The following is a 5,290-nucleotide window of genomic DNA, read 5'->3' as shown; positions in this document are numbered from 1 at the left end:
GGAAAATGTAGGCTCGGATTTCGATGTCACGTAAACCGGATGTTCAATATGAATTGGCATTGAGAGCTAGCCAATCATAACCTAGAGTTGTTTGTTTCAGGTTTAATTTTGTGCCAAAAAGGTGTGTAAGGTTCATAAAAGACTTATGTGGGATAATAGTTATAAGAATTGTTAACTAATTTCTATAAATAAAAAATAAACAATAGAAACAAAATTAAAATAACGGCAAAAAGCGGTGGGAAATAGAGAAAATAATAATATAGCTCAATATATAGGAAAACAAACCAATATATATATATAGAAATTTAAGGAATAATACTACTAATAATGTAAAGAAAGTTTAATCATGAATTTAGTTTTGAAAATCTTTTCAGAGACTTGTGAAGGTCAACAACCCCGGGATCGAGATTGACACTATTTGGCGATAAAGTATTTAAGAGTGCTATCCAATAAGCTTCTTTAATCTCCCTGTTTCTATTAGATGTAAAATTTGTCTCTAAACCCTTAAGTTTAATGTCTTCAAGAGAGTGTCCAGGCATGTTAAAGTGTTTTGCGACTGGAAGTTCTTTGTTTGTTTTTATTGTTGATTTATGGTTATTAAAACGTTCCCGTATAGTTGTTTTGGTTTGACCTACATACTGGAAATTGCATATTCCAAATTAGAGATGGCTAGCGCAAATAGCCCTCGAGTAGCTTTGTGCGCAATTCAATAAACAAAACGCGTTTCAATACCAGTGGTGGTACAGCACATGTAGTCAATTGTGTAGCTTTGTACTTAACCACAAACAAACAAAATAATGTGGGATGCATAATATAAGTTTCACATTTACAAATTTCATATATATATATATATTTAATTTGTAATGCAAAACATAATAAATATCAAAGTCGTGTGCTATTTCAACCTACATGTTATTTCTGTAGTCTGCTTCGGTCAAGAAGTTGGTCTACAAAGCTTTCATGGGGTATTTTTACTGTATCCTACATCAACCTATGTATGTGGGACTGCCTTACGAATATTACACGTATCAAAGATATCACCGAATATTCATGATCAAATTCTTCTGATTAAACGTTGGGAATAAAGGAAAATGAATACACAAACCAAACTTATCAGACATGTTAGCTCCTTGAGTGGCAAAAGTAATCTCACTGAAAGCACTAAAACTCCTGTCACGATACACCTTCTCTTTCTAATAGATTAACCTGCTCATTCTATGTGTATTTATTATTTTAGTATCACTAATACTAATGTTCTTTAATTAGATCAAAGGGAAATTTATTTTCATCCCTTTATTCATGTTAAATATGGTTCATTTTATTTGCTTTGCATTTAAATATAGCCTGTTAATTTTTGTGACATTTGTAATGATCAGCAGTTTTATGTTTTTTGTTTTAACAAATAAAGTGTATTTTATTATAGTCTGCCTTGTCTCTTTCATCCAACCATGATGACAAAGAATTATCACATCTGTTCATCATCATATTAGATATACGAGTTTCTCGTTCTCATAGTGATCAGATAATAATTCCTTATCTCTTAATACTGTTACGACAGCAGAAGTCACGTGACGATTGTATCACGCCACTTCCTTCTCGAACCTTCATGAAATGTCGGGAGACTACTAGATTGGGGGTAGTCTTGTATATATAAGACCGGCCAAGAAACAAGGCAAGGTAATGAGTAATTGAATGTACGCGGACAGAATATTGTTGAGCACGTGAGACGTTCGTTGTAAATTATAGTGTTTGTTATAGAGCGACTGTTGAAATTAAGTGTATCGCAAAGTTGTATTAGAAAGAATAAACCGGTTTTATTTAAGAAAGGACTTGTATCGGTAAAGTTTCTTCGGGAATAATTTTTACGGAAAATTAACTAACGAACGGAGACGTAACAATACTGTTGTAAACTATATTTTTAATGTTTTAACTTGAATGTTAGCTAGACTACTAGAGGACACATGAAGTTACAATAAAAACTTAGACTAATATCTAGATAAGACTGTATTGTGTGTAAATACTAATAAACAGTGAACGAATAGTTAGTGAATTACTTATTAAAAAGTTATTGATAATTGGTTGAGAGTCCAGTAAAGTATTCAGTGTGTGTGAAATATCGAGTAGTTAATGATCGAAAGAACACTGATGAAGTAAAGTTAATCAATAAGTTTGTCAGGTCTCTTATCAATCAAGTAAATTTTTGTAACTTTATCAGTGTAATGGGTCTACAGTAGTTTCAGAATTTATGTTGTTGTTTTTTTTAATTATTTGTGAACATAGGCCTACAGCTTGCGTGGATGTAACCTGCAGCAGACGTTACTGAGAAAATACATAAATTCCTTATCATTAAATGGACTAGACCTGGCATTATCTTCAGTAAACAATCAAAAATAACTTGTACAAAAATAGATTACGTTGCAACAACATCAATAATAACTTATTTTTATGAACATCTAACCAATTTAAAATAAATATTCTATGTAAGTCAGAAGATGAAATTTTGAATCCCCAAAACAAAAACAATTTAGACGTACAATATTTGCCAGTATTAATTCAATTGTAATTTTGAAATAGTTTTAATAATTATATAATGACTACATTTGTTTAGATACTATTACACAAATCGTTAAAAAACACAACACGTTTTAAAAAATAGGAATGGTAAAAAAGATCTTATTTAATTGACTATGACATAGGCGTTTGTGTTAGTTGCACGTTTTAGTACACATTCTAATACAATATTACGAAAACACAGTAGAAAAACAATAACGCTTACTATTAATAGTAATTGTTTCCTAACGACACAGTTATATATTTTGTTGACCACTAGCGTAACTAGTCTTCACGTAGCTTTGCGCAAAATTGAACAAACAAACAAATTGCTGTTCTTGAGTTTGATGTTTGTATTTCACTGATTTTCTATAAATTGTTAATTCTTAGTTTTATCCTTCGTACAATTATCCTAATATAAATAAAGGTTGGCTTTTATTCTTTGATTTAAAAAGTATTATGAATGATTTTATGCAATATGATAATAGCATTGTATTTTATAGATGGCGACACGTGTACTTTAATATCACAGAATGAAATGGCGTCGCTATCAACATTATTGCCAACTCCAACACATCCTGTTTATGACAGGATTGAACCAAATAGAGAACGACGAACTATTCCTTCCTCTTTGCAGCTTTTATCGTCATTAAAAACTACACCGCCTTATGGCTGTAGAAAAGGATGGATCCCAAGGACTGAGGAAGACTATGAAGATGGCGGAGCTTTTCCTGAAATTTCAGTGGCTCAATATCCTTTGGGTATGGGACGTAAAAAGGATAAAACTTCGTCAAATTCTTTACCTGTTCAGCTCGACGCTCAAGGAAAAATAAAATATGATGCTATTGTTCGACAAGGTCATAGTAAGGACAAAGTAATTTACCATAAATATCAAGATCTCTTACCCATAGAAGTGAGAAATGAAGACGATCCAGATATTAAAAAACCAACGGAAGAAGAAGTTGAAGAAACCACAGAAGCCACAAGGCAGGCTCTAGAAAAACTTACAAGCTCAAAAATATCAGCTGCTATGCCAGTTCGTGCTGCAGAAAAAACAGCACCAGCTCAGTATATCAGGTACACCCCATCACAACAAGGTGTGGCTTTCAATTCTGGAGCTAAGCAAAGAATTATTCGAATGGTAGAGGTTCAGAAAGATCCTATGGAGCCACCGCGGTTTAAGATTAACAAAAAGATTCCACGGGGACCACCTTCTCCTCCAGCACCAGTAATGCACTCCCCAACAAGAAAAGTTACAGTGAAAGAGCAACAGGAATGGCGTATACCTCCTTGTATTTCTAATTGGAAAAATGCAAAAGGCTACACCATACCTTTGGACAAACGTCTGGCTGCTGATGGAAGAGGTCTCCAGCAGGTACACATCAATGAAAATTTTGCTAAGCTGGCAGAAGCTCTGTATATTGCTGACAGAAAAGCAAGAGAAGCCGTGGAAATGCGTGCTCAGTTAGAAAAGAAACTTGCCCAAAAAGAAAAGGAGAAAAAAGAGGAGCATCTTAGACAGCTGGCTCAGAAAGCTCGTGAAGAACGTGCTGGTATACGCACTCAAGCTGTTGCAGAGAAAGATGAAGAAGTTGTTGAGCGTGATCAGTTACGTTATGAAAGACACAGAGAGAGACAAAGAGAGAAAAACTTGGCAAGAGCAGCTCCTGACAAACGTTCCAAGCTTGAGAGGCAACGTGAGAGAGATATTAGTGAACAAATTGCTCTAGGTATGCCTAATGCTAGACAAACAGCTGGTGAATTACAGTTTGATCAGCGCTTGTTTAATCAGTCTAAAGGTATGGACAGTGGTTTTGGGGAAGAGGAAGATTATACAGTTTATGACAAACCTTGGCGATCAAGTCAGAATATTGGCCAGAGCATTTATCGTCCTCGTAATCAAGACAAAGATGCATATGGTGATGATTTAGATAAGTTGATGAAGACTTCTCGTTTTGTTCCTGATAAAGAATTTTCTGGGACTGATCCAACCGTACGTAGGGAAGGGCCAGTGGCTTTTGAAAAACAAGAGGAAGAGGATCCTTTTGGATTAGATAAGTTCTTGACAGAGGCTAAGCGTGCCAGCAAACGACCAACTGATGAAAGCAGGGACCATGATAGAGATCGTGGAAAGAGGAGAAGGGAGTGATGTTGTTAAAATAGTGAAACAAACTAGACCATTGCATTAAATTTCTTTTTCATATATATATATATATATATAGTGTGTGTAGAAAAAAATAAAAAAATAAGTAATGGATAAGGAAGACATCAATAATAAAAGTTTCAAGATAATGTTATACAGCTGTTAAAAACTTGTGCAAACCATTTTGTCACAGTGCTGCCCTTGTTTTTTTTTTTTAGGAGTAATTTTTCAGTCAAGGTTTCCATGAAAACTGTTAATACCAATTAAAAAAGATGTAACATTGTAAAGTATTACTACTGTATTAAACTATATGTGTCATAAAACATTTACCTTGAAACCACATTTGCCATTCTTTAGTTCTGTATATGATTTCTTTGAAAGAACAACTTTATGAGAAGGCATTTTAACACTTGGGTGTTTTTTATTTATTAGAACTGGTGTTGGTATATGAAATAATGTGAGGAGATTTCTAGAATCAAAGACAGCAAGAGATCATTTGGTTCTTCCAGGCTTTTCTTGGGAAAAGTAATTTAAATCCCAACCATTATTTCTCAGGAAATCATTAATTTCCTTCCTAAACTCCTGTGAAGTGCTGGT

The 5,290-nt window shown here is 33.9% G+C and overlaps 1 pseudogene; it reads left to right on the top strand.

Moving 5' to 3' along the window:
* Positions 1-3,063: 3,063 nt before the first annotated feature.
* LOC106462035 lies at positions 3,064-5,035 on the top strand (annotated as a pseudogene).
* Positions 5,036-5,290: the final 255 nt, after the last annotated feature.

This window comes from Limulus polyphemus, unplaced genomic scaffold, assembly GCF_000517525.1.
Source record: "Limulus polyphemus unplaced genomic scaffold, Limulus_polyphemus-2.1.2 Scaffold1078, whole genome shotgun sequence".
Taxonomy (NCBI): Eukaryota; Metazoa; Arthropoda; class Merostomata; order Xiphosura; family Limulidae; genus Limulus; species Limulus polyphemus.
Note: the sequence above shows the minus strand (reverse complement) of the source record. Positions and strands in the feature narration are given on the sequence as shown.